At 41.4% G+C, this 21,671-nt stretch overlaps 1 protein-coding gene across 2 annotated transcripts in view; it reads left to right on the top strand.

The window, feature by feature from the left end:
• The window catches only part of SLC16A10 (solute carrier family 16 member 10), a 113,836-nt gene that overhangs the window by 73,836 nt on the left and 18,329 nt on the right, over nucleotides 1-21,671 (top strand). The gene's annotated exons all lie outside the window — the stretch shown is intronic.

Genomic DNA, 21,671 nt, shown 5'->3' with positions numbered 1-21,671 from the left:
TTCCTAAAGTAGATCAAATTTCATAGTGAGTGATGAGTTAGTGTTATAAATAGTATTGTCATCAGGAGGCTGTAAATCAGACAATACACAGAACAATAAGGTCTGTGTTAACTCTGATAACAAACCGGGCCTTTTTTCTGTTCTCCTTCCTTCCAGGTATGTTTTCTTACAAAACGTGTTGATATTTTTCATTTGGGATTTCCTCTTTGTCAAACTGCTGTGGCGCTGAAAGCCACGTTAGAGAGGAAACACCAGACAGTTAAATGCCGTGCAGGCTGATGGGTGTGCTGGCTTTGTCACTGTGTTGTCATTTAAGGTTTGGATTATGGATACATAATCCAGGCGTCATGGACAGGGACACCACTTTCCTCCTTAGAGGGGGAAAAGGTGTCTCAAATCTTTCCAAAGACTGGTAGATAATGTTCAACTCATATTAAACCCTTTATTGGGTGTTGAAGGGGATACACATGTGAGGCATAAGAACCTGTCCTGAAGGAGCATTAAATGTAATCATAAAGACTGTTATAGTTTATAAAGGACTTTTACATGCATCGTCTTATTTAATCTTCACAACAATGCAGTACCTGTGGTGTAGCCTCCTCACTTCGTAGATGAGAATACTGAGGCTCTTGAGAGGTTTAAAAACTTGCCCAGGGTCACAGAAGGAGTGACTGATGATTATTAGGATAGTACTTGCACGCAAGAGGCAGTATGTATAGCGGGTAAACGTAAAGCTCTGAAGTAAGGCAGATCTGGGTTTAAATCCTGGTTTTGTCCCTTACTAGTTGCATAACCTTGGATGACCTCTCTAAGCGTCAGTTTCTTCATCTATAAAATAGATATAAACCCAATTTTGTAGAGTTGTTGTAAGGATTAGAGAAAATGTATGTCAAGTGTCTATCCAATTCTGGTATAAAAGGAGAGTTATTTTGATTAAGACAATGCGATTGCCAATTGAGTGGTTTTAGTGGGGGCTATAGAAGAGTCAAAGGAGAAAGATGATATCCGCTGGGAAGAGTGGTTAGTAAAAGCTTCGTAGGATTGGAGTTGGGCCTTGAGCATGAGATTTGGTGTTAAAACCAGACCGTTAATCAACTGGGGAACTAATTTATCTATCTAGGTCTTCTTTGAAGATTCAGAAGTACAATGAAGTGCTCTCATGGTTATGCTAAAAATTCTAAGATCTTGTTTATTTGGCTATATACGTGATGATTTGAGAGAGAGTGTGTATGCTTTGTGGCAATCTTGCACTCAAAGCAAGGTTGGAGGTTTTATCTTTTAGTAGTTGACTTTTAAAAATGAAGAATTATATTGCTTCCTGGAAGCTGTCAAGAGATCTCCGTTTTAGGCCTACCCACTTATAATCTCCATTGTAAGGGTACAAATCTTATAGATCAATTTAGGTGAAACCTAACTTTCTAATAACCATTCCTAGTAGCAGCTACTTCAGTTTTTATGAATTGCCCCTTTTGCCTGAGAGTTGTTTTTTGGGTTATGTTTTTATGGCAGCTCCTTATTCAATTTCTCTTCAGAAGCATCCCTCTCTTAGTTTTGCTCTTACCTCTCCATCACTCCTTCTTAGTTTCTTTGCTGGTTCCTTCTTTTTCACCCTGACCCTGAATATCAGTAGTCCTAGGGCTTGCCCCTTGATCTTTTCATCTACTCATTCCACTGGTGGTTTCATCCAGTCTCCTGAGTTCAAACATCATATATATGCCAATGACTCTAAATTTATATTTGTAGCCCAGACCTCTTTCCTTGAATTCTCCAACAGACTTTTAAAGCCAACTGCTTACTTAATATCTCCACTTGGATGACTGCTAAATGTTTCAGATTTAACATGTCCAACCCTGAAGTCCTGATCTTACCCCCCTCAAAACCTGCTCTGCCCCCAGCCATCCTCATCTCCGGAGATGGCAATTCCATCCTTTGAGTTGATCAGGCCCAAAGCCTCGGAGTCATCCTTGGTTCTTCTTTCTGTCACACCACATTCCTGATCCAGACTGGAAATCCTGGTGGTTCTCTTTTCAAAGTATATCCAGGATCTGACCACCTCTCATCCCCCTCACTACTGCATCTTAGACCAGGCCACCATCATCCCTGGCCTGGATCACTGCGATAGCCTCCTAACCTGTCTCCCTGCTTCTTTCCCTGCTCCTTGCAATCTGTTCTCTACACAGAAGCCACAGGTATTCTTTCAACACTTAAGTCACTCTGCTCAGAATCCTTCAAAGGCTCCTCCTTTCTCTGAGAGTAAAAACTAATGTCCTTATAGTGGCCTTAAGGTCCTCCATGATCTGGTCCCTCCTACCTCTCTGATCTCATCTTCTGTCCCTGTCCCCCTTACTTACTTTGCTCCTGCAACACTGGCCTCTTTGCTAATCACCTTTTAATGAGCCTTACCCTGACCACCTGGTTAAAACTCCCTTCTTCCTGTCCCCTTCACAGCATTCCCAAACCCCCTCACACTGCTTTTTTTTCTTTTTCCATAGCACTTACTACCTTCTAATATATTACATAATTTACTCATCATGATTATTGTTTGCCGCCTGTATGTGTATCTCTGCTAGAATGTAAACCCCATGGTTTCTCTGTTTTGTTCAGTTTCTCTGTAGACCCCATGGATCTTTCTCTGTTTTGTTCAGTGATAGAGCCCCAGCACCTGGCATAGTGCCTAATGCACAGCGGGTGCTCAAATATCTGTTGAATGACTAAATATATTATAAGTAAGTCTAAAGTGACACTACATAAGAAATATACATTTTCTCATCATTTTAATCTTTAAAATTCTCTGCTTTGATGCCATAATGATTTTTTACATTTTGTACTTATGGGACATGATGGTATTCATTTTCATGAAACACTTAACAAATAAGCTTAAACTCAGCAAACCTGAGAATAATTGAGTAACACTAATTCCATCTGTTGATGGAGCAAAGAGTTGATGTGTTTTGCTTTGAACCACAGCTTTATATGCGTATGTTGAAATGATAACTTGATAAATAGAAGAAATTTCTCTCTCTGTGACAATTGTAAGTATATGGAAGGAGTGAGTAGCAACTCTTGGTGGCCATCCTCATTAACAAGGAAAGCTAGACAATTGGTGTCTGCCCTACTGTGTAGCAACTGAAAATCTCAGAGAGCCTTGGGTGGTATGTGTAAGAACAGGATGAGGATGCAGGAGCCATAGCCCAACCACAAGTCTACATAACTTTGGTAGAGCAGTGACTGTAGGGTCACATCAGTCAGATGACTGATAAATGCCTACAGATGACAATGATGATGTAACTTTTCTCAGTGGCATGAAATGCTCCATCCTGAATACGAGGATGATGATTTAGTTTTAATTGCTTCACGTCTCTCCACCACTACTCACTTTTGAAAAGCAGTTATTTAGTACACGTGTTCTTCGACTTTAGAACACATGATAGTTGGGTCGAGTTTCAGTTTTAAGCTTTAGACCTACATAGTTCTCTATCAAGGAGAAGATGACTGAAATCTGCAATATATGTGTTTATTAGCCTGTTTTCAGAAAACTCCATGATATAAGTGTGTCGGTTTTGTGGTGGATAGCAATTGACTGTTCTCAAAAGAAACTTGATTTGGTAGAAAGATTTCATTTACCTAATGCTGTGATTAAAGAAACAATCATTTGCCTGCTGACAGGGCAATTAATTGGACAGCAAGATCAGCTGTAACTGGGAACAAACAAGTTGTATTTTTAAACTAGAAATGAAATTTTGGGGCACACAAGCCAGTAAATGGGGCCTGTAGTACCTCCAGAGAAATTTTATAGCTTTGACTAGTGCCAGATGCTCTCATGGGTCAATACTGGGATGTGGCTGTTAGACCTCACTAGCCAAGGCACCTCCATTCGTGTTGTGGTCAGAGCAGGAACACTGCTCCAAGCCAGAGCTCAGGGCTCTGAGCCATGCAAATAGGAACAGCATCCATGCTTTCATCTGCTTGTGGCTTCCTCAGAGGGAGAGTCAGGTAACATTTGTCAAGAATCTATCATTTGTCAAGCATTTTCATGAAATCTCACATAACCATCACAAAGATGAGTGTAATAACTAACTATATACTTAGAGCTAAGGAAACGACTCTGCTAAGCTATGCTTGTTCAGAGTCAATCACTGAGTTATGCTCAGAGTGGGATTTGAACACAGGTTCAAATTAGACCCTAAGTCTCATGTTCTTTTTTGAAAGAGTCTGCTGCTGTTCCTCATCTGGTCACCTCAGAGATGGAGTGCTGCCTAATACCAGCCACACTGGCCTAGACCAAAGTTTTCTTTGCCTTGCAAGTTTCCCTTCTCTTCTCTCAGAACTAAGAATAGAGGCAGTGTTGGACCATCTCAGCACTCAGAGTATGCAGTGTAGCCATGGAGAGGACTCTGGAGGAAACGGGCTTTTGTTCTGATGTAACGTGAATGAGAGGCTATCACGTAACCTTATTTCCAGCCCCGACTTCTCCTCTTTTGATCTCTAGTACGTTGTGAGTATGAGAAAAGTAAATTGCTTTGCACAACCTATGACAAGCAGCCAGATGGAATATACAGTTTCATGTTCAATTTTGTTTTCTACAGCAAACATTAAGCATAGCAGAAGAAAAAAATGGACAAATGTACAAGTTTATAATAAGATCTATCGTATATTTGGTTAACATAACTACTATTATAGGAAAATGGAAAAAAGTAACTTGCTCGAATTTTAGAGTTACATATAAACTCTTTGAGGCCACCGATGGATCAATAATGTCCTGAGAAGGCCCGGAAGAGTTAGTGGGTTGGAAAGCTGTTTCTTCTCTCTGGTTAATGTGTAAGTTTCACCAGGTTTTTGTTGCTTTTGTTTTTAAGTATCTCAGGTTTTATTTGGTAAAATATAATATACTTTTGAATAATCTCAAAATTTAACTGTAATATGGATATTTACTTATCCCTCAAATCCTTGGATTAGTATCAAATTTAAGTTTGTTCAAGTTTAAGGAAGCTAAATTACCTGATAAGGGTCCTATCATGATTTTTATAGCAACTAGAAAATAAATTGCTATGATAGTGGATGAATAGAAATAGAAATCTTAATTTGGAGAATCTTCCTTTGTGAGGCTGTTCTCATTGGCTTTTACCCAACATTTACCAGGTGGCTCTGGCAGGTGGAGAGAGTTGTCTGATCCACTGGGAGTACATTTCTGCTGGTTGAACCTTTTCTCCGAGTTCTTGGGCATCTCTTTGGAGAAGCCCTTACAGGCAATAACTCCAAGGATTATAGAGCATAAGGGGAACAGGCCTTGGTTACGTATTCATGCTGTAGGGAACAGTCTTTAGCACCCAAAGAAGGTTTGAGGGCTGCACATGTTTTTGTGTATAAGCTCCATATGCCCACGCTGCTGTCCATTTTCCCCTCTGCTTTCCCCCCATCCTATCCCCATTATCTCTGTCTAGCTCCCCCGCATCTGTTCAGGAAGTTTATATTCCCTCGTAACAAATTGGAGAAAAGCTCATTTACTGGTAGGCAGTGCTTACCATTTGGAGGCAAAACTGCAAATGGACAACTGGTGTGCAGTTATGCAATCAGGCTGTATCTGCATCCATGTCAAATTGAACTGATTCGTTGCTGGGGTAACATGGCAAGAACACCTCCACATCCAAGCCCCAGGGCAAATGTAAGATGCTGCAGACCCAGACATCAGAGCCCTGCCAGGGTTTGTTTTAAACTGAAAGTTTCTTTTAAACAAATGTAATATTTATTGATTTCCCACACTTTTATTAACATTTAGTTTACAAGAAGCTCCCATAAACTTTCTCTCATTGGAGCCTCAGGGCCACCCTATGAGATGAGCATGATCAGTGTTTCCATTTAGCAGGAGAGGGAGTGGGTGGTGAGACAACTTGCTTAGGGTTGCAGGGCTGGTTCCTGGGTCGTCTTAAGAGTGTGGCTTTTAAATAGGATATTTAAATGCCTGCAAAAAAGTACAACAGTAATTTAGGAGTTGAAAGGGATTGCACAGGTCATTTTAATTGCACTAGGTTTTTTGTTTTTAAGACTGGTGAAAGAACTGAGGCACAGAAAGGTTACGTTGCTTGCCAAGTCACATAGTTATAAAAGTGGCAGAACTAGAGGTAACGTCCAAGAATATCCGAGGAAAACAAATGGAAATTTATCGGAGCTTAAAATGTAAATGTGTACATAGTAGAAACAGAATTGTTAGAGGAATGAAATTTTCTCACCTAACATAACCCTGGTCAACTCATAGGGTTTATTTCCCACAGGAGGCTGCTTTGCCATTTTGACACAGTCCCTGTCTTCAGATTGCAAGTGGCAGCTGTGCTGGCTTTGTTGTCTTTCCTTTGTGGATGTATTTGGAGCTCAGGGTCAAGGTTGTTGTGTGGCAGAGCCCTGAGAATGCAGGCTCATGGTGGGATCCTTGTAAACCAAAAGTTATTGTATATTGGGCCGGGACTGGCTGCTGAGCTGACCTCTCCTGCTGCCTGTCTCTGTTCATTGGAAAGTTCTGACAGGAGAAAAGCCTTGGGGCCCATTACATGTCCCCATCCTTGGGGATGATAGGTGCAGAGTTTTGGAAACATTTTAAAATTGATTTACAGTGGAGCTGTGTAAGCTGAAGAGTTGCCCTGTCTCAGTCTTGTTAGCACTACAGCCAGATTAAAGAGGTAGAGTTAACATTTTAATTCTGTTTTTAGCCTGGAGGCTAAACATGGAGGCTAAATCCTAGGGTCTGAAGGCTTCATTTTCTCCCTCCCTCCCTTCTTTTTTTTTAAGATTTTATTTATTTATTTATTTTCCCCCCAAAGCCCCAGTAGATAGTTGTATGTCATAGCTGCACATCCTTCCAGTTGCTGTATGTGGGACGCGGCCTCAGCATGGCGGGAGAAGCGGTGCATCAGTGCGCGACCGGGATCCGAACCCGGGCCGCCAGCAGCAGAGCACACGCACTTAACCGATAAGCCACGGGGCCGGCCCTCCCTCCCTCCATTCTTTCCTTCTCTTTTTATTCTTGGTTTTGGTTTGTTATGCTGATTATCTTTATGTTGATTGTTATGTTACCACACAAAGGGCACGGTCTGCTCGCTGCAAGACAAAAGCCAATCGTCAAGAGGCAAGATGGTGGCAAAGAAAGGGCAGTTTATTACAGCTTGCTAGCAAGGGGGAAGATGGCAGACTAATGTCCAAAAGAACCCTCTTACAGAACAAAGACTACAGGCCAGTTATACAGAGGGCTGGTCTCTGGGTGGGGGAGGCAGCTGGTCTTAGTTCCTGGCAGTCTTTTGTTTTACTTGATATGCATCAGAGACTGGAGCAGCACCCTCTACCCTGATCTTTGAGTTGTTATTGATGATGGCTATCAGCCTAGGCTCTCTGCCCCGGGGTCATCACATTTCTAAGGAACTCAGAAGAACAAAATTATCAATTTATACCGGCTGGGAGGGGCCATAAAATCTACAGAGCAGGGCCGGCCCTGTGGCTTAGCGGTTAAGTGTGCGCTCTGCTGCTGGCGGCGGGGTTCGGATCCCGTGCGCACACCGATGCACCGCTTCTCTGGCCATGCTGAGGCCGTGTCCCACATACAACAACTAGAAGGATGTGCAGCTATGACATACAACTATCTACTGGGGCTTTGGGGGGAAAAATAAATAAATAAAAATTATTAAAGAAAACAATGTCCTCAACTATAAAAAACATATATAAAAAAAAAATCTACAGAGCATGTATATCTCCTGGAGGGTGCATACCCAGCTGGGTTAGTTAATCAGGTCATTCAAAGTTACAATACCGTTTCTTTTCTACAGTATGGCTTCCCTTATGTGAACCTTGCGTTGAGCCAGTATCAATATGGTAGTTCTATTCTTAATTTTTTGAGGAATCTCCATACTGTTTTCCATAGTAGCTGCACCAGTTTACACTCCCACCAGCAGTGTATGAGAGTTCCCTTTTCCCCCCATCCTCTCCAACACTTGTTATTTCTTGTCTTGTTAATGATAGCCATTCTGATGGGCCTGAGGTGATATCTCATTGTAGTTTTGATTTGCATTTCCCTAATAATTAGTGATGTTGAACATCTTTTCATGTGCCTGTTGGCCATCTATATATCTTTGGAAAAGTGTCTATTCAGATCTTTTGCCCTTTTTTTTTTTGTGAGGAAGATTAGCTCTGAGCTAACATCTGTTGCCTATCCTCCCCCTTGTTTGCTGAGGAAGATTGGCCTTGGGCTAACATCCGTGCCCATCTTCCTCTCCTTTGTATGGGATGCTGCCACAGCATGGCTTGATGAGCGGCGCGTAGGTCCACGCCCAGGATCTGAACCTGCAAACCCCAGGCCGCCAAAGCGGAGTGCACGAACTTAACCGCTACGCCACCGGTCTGGCCCCTGTTTTGCCAATTTTTTAATTGGGTTGTTTTGTTTTTTGTTGTTGAGATGTATGAGTTCTTTATATATTTTGGAGATTAACCCCTTATCAGATATATGGTTTGCAAATATCTTCTCCCAGTTGTTAGGTTGTCTTTTCATTTTGTTGATGGTTTCCTTTGCTGTGCAGAAGCTTTTTAGTTTGATGTAGTCCCATTTGTTTATTTTTTCTTTTGTTTCCCTTGCCTGGTGAGACATGGTATTCGAAAAGATACTGCTAAGACTGATGTCAAAGAGCGTACTGCCTATGTTTTCTTCTAGAAGTTTTATGGTTTCAGGTCTTACATTCAAGTCTTTAATCCATTTTGAGTTAATTTTTGTGTATGGTGTAAAATAATGGTCTACTTTCATTCTTTTGCATGTGGGCATCCAGTTTTCCCAACACCATTTACTGAGGAAACTTTTCTTTCTCCATTATATGTTCTTGACTCCCTTGTTGAAAATTAGCTGTCTGTAGATGTGTGGGTTTATTTCTGGGCTCTCGATTCTGTTCCATTGATCTGTGTGTCTGTTTTTGTGCCAGTACCATGCTGTTTTGATTACTATAGCTTTGTAGTGCATTTTGAAGTCAGGGAGTGTGATACCTCCAGCTTTCTTCTTTTTTCTCAGGATTCCTTTGGCCACACATCTTCTGATTCAACTCTCACAGCAATCTTTAATGAGGAAAGCAGCACTGGTGTTGGTTCTCCCACTAATAGATAAGAACCTTGAGGATCAGAGAGGTTTTATTTTGCTCAAGGTAGCACAGTAAGTGGGAGGAGTGTTATTACAACAGAATTAGAATGGGTTATTCCATTGTGTCACTGTTTTTTTTTCTTGCATGTGTGTGATTTCCTTTAATTACAACTCAGTTGAACAGATACAAGTGCCCACTGTTTGAATATTCAAACAATATATTCAAATATTCATTGAGCACCTGTTGGTGCCGCTAGCATTCTAGGTGTGGGGGGACAGTGGTGAGAACAGATGTGTAGTCTCTGCTCTCACAGAGCTCTATAAATAAGTAAACACATAAATAAGGTAGTTTTAAAATAGTAGTATTTTCTTTGAAGAAAATAAAATGAGAAGGAAGGTGATAGTGGGAGGTAACTTCAGTTTGGGAGACCAGGGGCAACCTCTTTGAGGAGGTGATAGTAAATGCATTCTATGGGTGAAGGGCACTATTAGGTTTTTGGAAGATAGAAAAATAAGGCTGGGGGCCAGCCCCGTGGTGTAGCGATTAAGTTTGTGCGCTCCACTGCTGGCAGCCTGGGTTCAGATCCCGGGCGCCAACCGAGGCACCTCTTGTCAAGCCATGCTGTGGCGGTGTCCCACATAAAGTGGAGGAAGATGGGCATAGATGTTAGCGCAGGGCCAGTCTTCCTCAGCAAAAAAAAGGAGGATTGGCGATGGATGTTAGCTCAGGGCTGATGCTCCTCACAAAAAAAAAAAAAAAAGGCAGCTTCCTATTGCTCTCAGGAAGCCTATGACAGAATTTCTCTAGTTTCTTTCTTTCAGGCCAGCTAATAATGAATATTTTTATCCAACTTATTTTTATCTGATGTATTATATTAAAATCTGCCTGTTGAAAACAAGGATTGCTTTTTCTTCAGATATTTTATTCACTACTTATATCTTCTAATAATATACTACTATTCCTCAGTTCTCATGTGGTTATTACAGGAATGATTAGACATCTTCTCTCCTTCACTTTATCCCCACTTTTTTGAGATTTTTTTCAATGGTGTCTATGCTTTTCTTGCTTTTCTAACCTTGCATTTATTTCCCTGCAGATCTCAACATCTGCTGCAATTTGACTACTCAGGTTAGTGAACATTTGCCCATTTATCAGTTTTGTGCCTTAGGCAGTATTCACCAGCATTCTCCTGCTTGAGATGAATGAGGATCTTGACTTATCTGGCCACTTGTGGCGCATTAATGGTGAAGTTAAATATCTACAGAATGTTCTCATGGAAACAAGCTAGTGAGAGTTTTTTTGAGTATTTTTTTTTTTCAAATTGTAATACACTAGCATAGGAACTTGATAATAGGACAGGACATAATACCTGAGAAATCTAGGAAACTGATCATTTACAAATAATTAAAACAGAGCTTCTGCTTTTAGTAAGGCAGAGTAAGTTTGCCATGTGTCCCCAATTATATTTAGTTAGCCAAAAATAAGTATTTATAGATAATTCAACAGTAGTTTTTAGAAATGATGCATGGTTTATTGCATGAAAATTATCCCTAGAATGTAGGCTCCAAACTGCTAAAAGATTTAAAATTTGTGGGGGAGAAAGAAATCCACAGACATTTTTAAATATCTAATTTTAACCTAAATTGAAAAGCAGCAGTAGTGTATTTTTGTTAGGCCCTTATACTGTATAATGTATTCAATGTAAGTATGGGAAAGGCTGGTGAAGACTGTGGATTTGTCTACAGAATACACTGGGGAGTTTTGTGGGGAGTGTCCTGACACCTCAGGACATGATAAAGAAACAGATGAAGTAGACTGGACCCTTCACACAGGATAGGGGCAGAGCCCCCTCTTCATGGCTCCATCCTCAGCACCTAGCATGTGCCTGGCACTCGAATATTTTTGACCAATTTCAGGCTGAGCTTATAGGTTAGTTGAATTGCTGAAGTATGAGGTCTATTCATTACCCTTCTCATGACTCCTTTTCATTCTAACAGCAGTTTATGTTCAAGTTCTTTCCTTCTTTGATCTTCAATGTATAACCCCTGAAGGTGAGAACAGTTTTATCTCCATCTTGCAGGGAAAGGAGTTAGTTGGTTTAGAGACTTGCTCTGGTCACACATATAGTTAGTGACAAAGTGTGGTTTAAAGCTTAAATAATAGAAATAAAAGTACGCTTATCTAGATGAGTTTCAGTGTGGAGTAATTTAAAGATATGGAAATGGGTGGCAAGAGGTATGTAGTCAGCCCTGCTGAGGTGAAATAACACCTCCTATGCCTGTACCCTCTCCCAGCTGCTTCCAGAAAAATGGGATGCCTGAGAGTGACCCAGCCCGGCAAGTAGGCTCACGGGTGTCCACAACCCTCTTGACCCATGCACATTCTGTGGAATTTAAAATGCTGCTATATATTGATTATTGAATTTATGAAGCATTATAATAGCCTCAACATAAATCAAGTGTCCCTGTCCCTACTTAATTGTATCTCTGCTTATGTGAATAAGGGTTTTCTTTTATATGTTTCCTACTCCTCAGGAGCTGCCTCAGGGACTTTTCAAAATTCCCTGTCAGGTGTCTTCCTTCCTCCTGTTCTTTACTTCAGCTCTCAGCCACTCTGAATCCTGGGGTCGGGATTGCCCAGTCCTAGTGTCCCTGTCCTGCCTCGTCCTCGTGAGGTGCTTTCTAAGCTTTGCATCCCGTTCACCTTCACAGCAGCGCTGTCACATATGTAGAGCAGTGTGTCAGAACCAGTGCCTCCTTTTCTCTCCTGAAATAAAACTCCTAGGTCATAAAACCTACCTGTACACGTAATTTTTTTTAAAAAAAGCAATAATGGCCCACCTGTAATATAAAGGAGAAATAAAAGAAGTAATGTTTGAAAAAACTAATGTGTATTTTAAAAGGTAGTGCTTGAGATACATGCTACAACATGGATGAACCTTGAAGACATTATGCTAAGTGAAATAAACGAGACACAAAAGGTTAAATGCTGTATGATTCCATTTAGATGAGGTACCTAGAGTAGTCAAATTCATAGAGACAGAAAGTAGAATGGGAGTTGCCAGAGGCTTGGGGAAGGGAGGAAACAGGGAGTTATTTTTAATGGGTATAGAGTTTCAGTTTGGGAAAATGAAAAAGTTCTGGAGACGGATGGTGGTGATGGTTGCAAGAAGAAGGTAAATGTGCTTAATGCCACTGAACTGTACATTTAAAAATGGTTAAAATGGTAAATGTTATGTGATGTAAATTTTATTAGAGTAAAAAAACTAATTAAAAAAAGATAATGCTTGGGCACAACTATATCAGAAAGACAAAAACAGCTGCCACAGATTTCCAACACACTGCCAAGGGGATGGTACTACCGACATTGTGAACCAACGTGCAGTGTTTGTCTGGGATCAGGACGCTGATGCCCGAGATCTTAGAATCAGTCAGGAGTAGAGCTCATTAGCTGACTCCAAAGACATTTCTTTCCTGCCGTGCCTGGGCCTTCCGACTCTTAGTCCACAAAAGTTTCCTCTCTGCCACCCAGCTGCCTTAATCCAGACCACTGGGCCTTCCATTTTCTTATCTGTCCTCCTACAGGGGTGTGGTCTTTTTCTTCCCGAACACTTTAAAATCACAAGACAGAACTGAACATGTTTAAAATAACGTTAATCACATGTTCCTCCCCCCTCCATCCTGAAATAGTCTTATTCTTGAGAAAGGGTAAAAAATTGGGGTAGACAATCTCAGAAGTATGTGGAAATGAGAACAGTGGAAGGAAAACTGATCTAGGTTAATCCTAACAAACAATTTTTAATCTTCATTCAAATAAAAAATATTTTTGAATTTGATGTGATACTAAGGAGTTAGCAATTAGATAACTCTTAGAATTAATAGAAAAGACTCAACACTGTATGCCTTACAAAGACTGGAGGAGAAAAGGGGATAGAAGATTTTGGTAAAGGAGTTCTCTAACAAATATCACTAGTCTGATGGAATCTTAGTGAGGAGAGATTAGAAGAAGAAGGGAAAATTTTCCTAGAAGGATCAATCTTTCTTCACTTTAGAATTAAGGGCAAAATTAAGAAGCTGAATTTGTTTCTCTCAAAAATCAGATCAACCTTAAACTAAATAAGTTAAAATTTCAATAAACCAACAGTCTACACATTGTTCATTGTTCAAGAAGAAATAGAACCAATTTTGATAATTTACAAACTATCTAGCTTACTGACATTATTGTTGCTGAGTAAGTAAAGTTGTCAAATTACCCCAAATCCTAGTGATTTAAATAATAATTTCTGAAAAATTATCCCTTCTCATTTTAAGATGAAGTCTTAAATTTCTAAAATTTAAGCTTAATTGAACTAGCCTTTTGTTGGGTGCATTTGTTCATTTTGGACTACTTTTCCAAATTCATGCAATTCAACTATTGATTAGACTTCATAACGCATACCTATCTATTTATTTGCATGCATATTTAGCCAGTAGGTGACTTTATATCACCAGATAAATCCAGGAGTAAGTTTAAAAGAGCATATCCCCCCCCTTTTTTTTTGTGAGGAAGATCAGCCCTGAGCTAACATCCATGCTAATCCTCCTCTTTTTGCTGAGGAAGACCGGCTCTGAGCTAACATCTATTGCCAATCCTCCTCCTTTTTTTTCCCCCCCCAAAGCCCCAGTAGATAGTTGTATGTCATAGTTGCACATCCTTCTAGTTGCTGTATGTGGGATGCGGCCTCAGTATGGCTGGAGAAGCGGTGCATCAGTGCGTGCCCGGGATCCGAACCCGGGCCGCCAGTAGCGGAGCGCGCGCACTTAACCGCTAAGCCATGGGGCTGGCCCAACATATCCCCCTTTTTTTAAGCAAATGCAAACATGGGAACACATGATGCCTCAAAAGAGCATTAATCACAAGCAGGATCCCACGTTTGTGGAGCCTTTGCAACCCCCGTGTATCTTCAGAGTGCTCTACTGGAGTAGTAGTCAGTCAGTCATGCAGGCAGGCTGTGGACTGTGGCTGAGCCCTCTGGAGCCACCTTGATGCCCACAGTAGAGGCCGTCTAACTCCTTCACAGACAGACACTGTCTCAGCAATTGACAGTCCACCACGTTCATCCAAACTAGCCAGGAACCAAGGCTCTGAGGAAGCGGTGACTCTGGTGTGCCAAGAATGAGACTCCAAGAAAGAAACTGTTCAGAATCAAATTTGGATTTGGGAGGAATGAATAAAAATTTTAAATAAACCAACAGATTAAACATCTTTCATTGTTCAGGAAAGACTAGAACAAATTTTGATAATTTCTGTGAAATATCTGGCACAGGGTCACTAAATAATTTCACGTTACATAAAGACCCTAGTGATTTATTTTCTATTTTAAATGAAGTCCATCTTAACTTCTAAAATTCAGGATTATTTGGACTGGCATCTAAATCTGAATTGGCTTTGATTGATAATTCCTTTAGAACATTTTGCCAGATCTTGATCTGATCTAAATAATGCTGTGTCAAGGATGGCATATTTACTTGTTTTTGTTTTAATCTAAAGAAAATTATTTTTAAAAAACATCCAGAAAGGGAATAATAACAAAGGCTTTAAAGAATTTTTAGAGTTTAAAATGTTTTCAAGGGGGCCAGCCCGGTGTCGCAAGTGGTTAGGTGCAGGCGCCCCGCTGCGGTGGCCCAGGGTTCGCCGGTTCGGATCCCGGGCGCGCACCGACATACCACTTGTCAGGCCATGCTGTGGCAGGCGTCCCATATAAAGTGGAGGAAGATGGGCACGGATGTTAGCCCAGGGCCAGTCTTCCTCAGCAAAAAGAGGAGGATTGCAGATGTTAGCTCAGGGCGGATCTTCCTCACACAAAAAAAAAAGTTTTCAAAATTAGACCAAGGTTTTTCTAACCATCAGCCATCTTTCTTCCTTCTGATCTCTTTTTCTACCCCTTGGTGACTGTTAAATGATCTTCACTCTGGAAACTCTTCCCTCTTTTTTTCTCAGTCCCGACTTTTATGTGTCTTCACAGTGCCATGTGTGATTACCGACACCATGGAAACCCATCTTGATGCAGTGGAAAGACTGGCCGTTTAAAAAAACAAACAGAACCAACTACCATGCCTCCTAGAGCCCTGTTAGGCCAAAGGTCAGCTCTCTTGGTCAGCTGCTGAGGAGGCAGTTGGTACCTGCACCAGGAGTTTAGTCACGACAGACTATATTATTAATAAATTGATGCCTAAAGATGTTAGTTCTTAAAAACGTTGGCAGGCGAAGAAATTTTGTCTTTTCACTTCAAGCCTATTTTAGAGCTTTTTTATTCTCAGAGTACAGCTGATCACATTTAACAAGCTAAAAATGACATTTTGAGGCTGACCTAGTCAATGAATATCTATCTTAAGGCCATAAAGTCCCATTTCATTATTATATAATGTAAAGGGCTTAATTTTATGTACCCAGATCTCTGAGTTAGTTTCCTTCCACCTTTAATCCCCTCCCTGGGCTTGCGGCTGCACAGTGCTCACGTAAAACTTCCTCCGGGAATGCCCCGCTTGTTTAATCTGCTTTCTTTCCTTTTCTTGGCAAAAACAGATAGAGAAAACACAGTTGTTTACAAAAGAAAGTAAAAACAAAGCAAATTCTCGTTCCATTCAGAAGATTTCTGTTCATTCTACTTTGAAGTCAAAGGGTGGAGTAAAGTTTTGATTTGCAACAAATTCTGAGATTATCCATTAACCACCTCAGCAGGCTGTCTGCTCCCTTTCACATGCATGTCTAGTTTTTAAAGGGGCCAGGCTCTTTGCTGTGAGTTCACCTTTGAAAAGGTGCATTGAAGCAGGACAGTCTTGTAGAGTTAGGGAACAGCTCTTCAGATGCTGAATGCGCATATTCTTTAGAAATTACTCTAAAAGGCACGCAGATGAGAGGCAACAAGCCGCAGCTGTTCATCTCTGTAGGCAACAGCAAGTGAGTCGAAGTGCTCTGAACTCAGTATCCCTCTAGGGATACTGGAAAGTAGGAAACTGCAGAAATCATTCTGAATTCTAAAAACCACTGGAAATACTGTACAGCATGTATTACCTGGTTTTTGGATGTACCATGTAAACGTAAAAGTTATAGGTCCCCTGGCCTAGCCAGAAGAGTTTCTTCTAGAGACAAAATGAGTGCCGGTGCCTACCTGTTGCCCATACCTCTTTTCAGTTTGATGATGTGTATCTGAAGAGGAAGGGCAGAGGATCAGGAAATCAAAATCATCACAGACGAGGACAGATGATGACTGTGTGCCTGGAATCTGTTTATCTCCCAAAAGGGCATGGTAACTGCAACAACAGTGGATAATAAATATTGCTGATTTTTTTTCCCCTCAGTTCTGCAAAGGCAGCTGTAGTTCTATTAATCCCCTAGCCTGCAGTGCTCTGTTGGGCCTGTTTTTGCCCTTGCTTTCCTGGCCTCCTTAAAACACTGCCTTTGTTAGAACTTGGTACCTGAGACAGTCAGCTGTTACTTCAAGTCTACCTTCAGAAACAAAGTTATCTTTATTTTAAGTCTTGAGTCTCCTCCTTTCTTCTTTAACTATTTCCCAAAAATATTTGTCTAACTCATATGCACCAAAGTTTATCATATTCTTTATGTAATAAATTACATAAACATTACATAAAAGATGTTAAGCAACACCCACTCATCCCCTCAAAAAGGTGGGAGGGAGGGCCAGTTGAGGCTAATAACCATCAGGCATGGCCAGATAACACCATCTTAGAAAACAATACTGTAGGTGATTATTGGACCTTTTGACCAATGACCTCCTTGCTTTGCAGGTGTGTACCACACTAGGTTTCAAGGGCTGCTGTAAATAAAGTGATCTGGGGCTCCTTCTCTTGGGCATTCTTCTGTTGTGAAACCATTTGTCAAGGAGAAGCTTGAGTTTCTAATGCACTTACGTCAGCTTTATTGGAGCTGGCTTTATACTATGGCCACCCATTTAACTTCCTTCATGGTTGACTCTGAGAACCAGAGGACTCAGTCTGGATTCTCAGTGAAGAACACTATCTGATGTCTCCAGATGCCTGGCACTGTGGCTCGCTCCTAGGGAAGAGGTGGAGAGGGGAGAAGGCAGGGCTGAGGGCAGTCCAGTGAGATGATTGCTTTCTTAGGCTGCTGCCCTCAAATTCTCAAAAAGGGATCTGCCTCTGGGCTCTAGTAAGGGGAGAGGAACCTCTCTCTTCAGTTGGCTGGTCGGAAACATGTCATCCATAGAGAAAGGCTGTCTCACCATTTACTTGAAGTGGGGTGTTTAGGAAGGAGGGGAAACTGTGAAGTAGTTTGTCCTTTTTTCCTTCTTTCACCCATGGATATCGAATGAGCAGATATTTTGGGAAATGAGTTCTTGGTTATCTTTTGATAACAAAACAATAAATAGGGTTTCACACAATCCAAAAATGACTTCTGTGGTTAGCGAAAGTCATCGTTGCTTAAGTGATGGAAAATGTTTCCGGAGCAGGCAGCATTAAAGCTGTTGTCAGGCAGGCTCTGGTAATCCCTGAGAGGTGTACAGCCCTGGAGTAAATTTATTTATGTTTGAGAACAAAAATAAAAGACTAATTCCTGCCCTAAATGCACATATACATTGAGATAAAGTCTACTTGAAACAAATGGCTCTACAAAATGATGTTATCTCATAGTAGATAGTGAACTCTAGCATAAGCTTTGCATTGGTTTAAGTAAGTTAGGCTAAATATGGAAACATCTGTTCAACATTTTCATGTCCTTATCCATGTAGCTCTTTATTAGAAATATCAATTATGCTCCGTATTTATGCATTCTGCTAAGCTAAAGTGCATGCCAGTGTCCAGAGGATGAGAGATGGGCAGGCATTTGTAACATAGTGGGCAGCACTCATGGGAGGCCAGGCTGCAAATAGAACACACCGCTCTCCTAGGTAGTCAATGAGGAGGGCCCTCTAGGACACAGAGGTCCAGCATGCCCGGATTCTGTTCTCCAGCCCCTAGATTCCCTTACTTACTGACCAAAGAAACTGTTATAGTTTGCAGATTTTGGCTGAGGGTGGGGAATGGGGTATTAGAAGCTGAAGTTCTTGCTTTATTTAAACAATGATAATAATAACAAAATTCAGTGAAATAATGCCCCTTATAGTTGAAGAACTAGTTTCCAGTTAAGCATAATTTGAATTTACCAAATTTACCCTCTGTCAAGAGACCCAAAACGTTTCACCTTATTATTCCTTTTAAGGATTATAAAGTAGAGCAGGGGAAAAAAATAAACGACTAATAAAGCATAATAGCAATTTGGCAGGCAGATGTTCTTAGTTTCATCAAAAGAATGGTAAATTCAGTCTTTTTTGAATACTAAAGAATGTCTTTTAAAAAGTTATAATAGATCCTTTGGGTGCTTCCTGAAGTGGGATTATCAGAGTCTGGATTCAGATTCCAAGTAAAGCCGATGAATACACATAACTATATCCCACCTGACTTAAATCAGGTTATTCCTTTTCTTCAGAACTGAGCTGGAATCCATCTCTTTCTACTTTGTCTAATCTCACCAGATGGGGAATGATAAAGACCTGGAGGAATAAGCCAGTTTGAGGTCACTCTTATCAACAGCTATCTTATCTCTGCAGCTATAGTAAAAAAAAAAAACCCAAACAAATTAGTTTCATATTTTATTTAATCAATATAGCCAAAATGTTATTTCATCATGGAATCAATATTTTAAAATTATTAATGAGATATTTTGCATGCTTTTTTCCCCACTATGTCTTCTAAATTTGCTATGTATTTTATACTTATAGCACATCTCCATTCAAACTAGCCAGTGCAAGTGCTCTCTAGCCCGCATGTGGCTAGCAGCTACCGTATTAGACAGCACAGTGCTCATGGGGTGTGCATGAGGAGGCAGCTGGCATGAGGCTGCAGTAGCAAAGCAGGAAGCCTGTAGCTGTCAAACCAGGAGTTTGCGCTTTATCCTGAAGGCTATGGGAGCCATAAAAGAATCTTAAACAGAGCAGTGTTGTTTTTAATTTTGAACTTAATCTGGTGGTCTCAGAGAATGTAGGTTAGAGATTTAGGAGTCGGGGCTCAAGCAAGAAGCACGTTAGAAGGGCTGCAGTTGTCCCGGTGAGGAGTGATAAGAACTAAAACCCCGGGGAACATGGACCAAAGGAACTGTGAGAGACTCTTAGGAGGTAAAGTGATCAGAACTTGGTGGTGGCTGCTGGGTTTGAAGAGAGGGAAAAGGAGTAATCTAGGATGGTTATTGGGTTTCTACCTTGGGTAGTTGAGCCAAGTAGTTGTGTGAACTGAAATGGAGGGAGGGCAGGTTGTAAGGGGAGATAAGTTCAGCATGGGGCATGCTGACTTTGAGATGCCTTTGCAACAGGCAGGTAGATATGTCTAGTTTGGCGTGGAAGATTTACTCAAGAGAGTGTGAGAGTTAGAAGCTAGAAAGTCTAGGTAGGAACACTCAATACTTGGTGCTAATGAAAACTTTAGGCAGTAACAAGAAGGGGATGTAAGGCTGAGGTGATCAAGGACAGCTTTATAGAAAAGCTGAGATTTAAGCCGAGTCTTAGAAAATGGGTAGGATTTAGAAAGTCGAAGAAGGTAGAAGAGACAGCAGAAACGTAGAGAGGTGAGGACATATGTTTAAGCGACCTTGTGAATATACCCGTCCTGCTGGGCCAGATGGGATTAGGCTGAGATCAAAGCTGGCCCAATGCGGTGTGCAGGCACGTTGTGTTTGGCTTGCATGGGGTTGGATCACGCAGTGTTCTGAATATAAGTGAGGTGCCAACATTTCCACACGAAAATCCAGATTTCTGACTTCACTTTAAAATAAAAGGGGATGGGAGGTCGATTTGGCAACACTGGTGGCCCTGTATGGTGGTAATCAACTGAACAATATGCTCCCTCTCTCCAACAAGTCTGTTCTACTCCTTTATGCTATTTGCCTGAGTCGTGTAGACATTTGAGTTTTCTGCTTGAGTCAAGGATCAGTAGGTAATAAAGGTACAAAGATAGACTGGGACAGATTATGGAGGGCTTTTAATGCCAAACTAAGAAGTATAAATGTAGGCAGTGGGCAACTGATGAAAAAGGGATTGATGAGATTAAAGCCATATTTAGGAGGATTATTCTGGACAAGAGTGAAAATACAGAAGTTAGGGAGAACAGTTACCAGTTTTGAAAGGGAAAAGACAGATACAATGGTGTTGGCATATTCAAGTGGGTTTAAATACGCGAAATGGAAGTGCCTTAAGGAGATGTCATCCAGAAAGGCTACTAGTGCCACGTGGGAACCATCTGGGTCATTGAGCTTGCTGGGAAATTTGCTTTGCAGGCTTCCAGAATTCAGGCCAGTGTTTGGTGTAGGGAACAGTGAGTCTGATTGTTTGAAACAACTGTTTGTGTTTGTTATAACATCTCAGTTATTTCAGAGAAAGCTGTGGGAGTACAGACATGCTTTTTTTCCTTGCTGTGAGCACAGAGAGGTGATCACTGAGAAATGGAAGAGCTAAGAAAGAGGTGGCAAGCCATGACCTCAGGGCTGTGGGAGCAAAGCTCACGTTAGACAGCGAGCGGCTGCTGGGCTGCAGGTTTTGTCATCCGATGTAATACCTGCCTGGTCATGCTCCTTTCAGAACATCATCAGGTTGTCAGTTTGCAGTCACTGTTCTAAGTAGACTGTAAATTGAGGGATAAGGTCATTTTCTTTTTAAAAGGCTAAATATCTGGGGCCGGCCCAGTGGCGTAGTGGTTAAGTTCACACGCTCCGCTTCAGTGGCCCAGGGTTTGTGGGTTCAGATCCCGGCCTGGATCCTGGGTGCAGACCTACACATCACCCATCAAGCCATGCTGTGGCAGCGTCCCATATACAAAGTGGAGGAAGACTGGCAACAGATATTAGCTCAGCGCCAATCTTCCTCATCAAAAAAAAAAAGGCTAAATATCTGATCATTATTAACTACGTGTCAGGCAGTATTGTAAGTTCTTCTTCTTCTTCTTCTTTTTTTTTTTTTGTGAGGAAGATTAGCCCTGAGCTAACATCCATTGCCAATCCTCCTTTTGCTGAGGAATATTGGCCCTGGGCTAACATCCGTGCCCATCTGCCTCTACTTTATATGGGACGCCGCCACAACATGGCTTGACAAACAGTGCGTCGGTCCACGCCTGGGATCTGAACCTCAGAACCCCGGGCCACCGAAGCGGAGTGCGCGAACTTAACCGCTATGCCACCGGGCCAGCCCCGGCACTATTGTAAGTTCTTTACACAGATATTTTACTTAATCCTCGTAACCCCTCTCTTGAAGTCCTAGTGTCATCTCCATTTTAGAGACAAAGAAACTGAAGCCCTAGAGGTTAAGGGCTTACCCGAGGTTATCAGGCTGCTAAGGGATGGAACCAGGGCTTGAACCCAAGCAGAGTCTCTAGAGGCTTTTCTTTTAGCCGCTATGTTAAACTGACTCTGTATCTTTATCTGTTCTGTCACACAAATAGGCCAATTCATAGGGAGAGAACCCCATGGTTTTATCCTGGAAGCTCCAGGACGGCTTATTTCAGGGGTGTCTGTTTGGTTCAGGCCCTC

This window comes from Diceros bicornis, chromosome 23, assembly GCF_020826845.1.
Source record: "Diceros bicornis minor isolate mBicDic1 chromosome 23, mDicBic1.mat.cur, whole genome shotgun sequence".
Classification (NCBI taxonomy): Eukaryota; Metazoa; Chordata; class Mammalia; order Perissodactyla; family Rhinocerotidae; genus Diceros; species Diceros bicornis.
The sequence above is the reverse complement of the archived record's forward strand: the minus strand, read 5'-3'. Positions and strand labels throughout refer to the sequence as shown.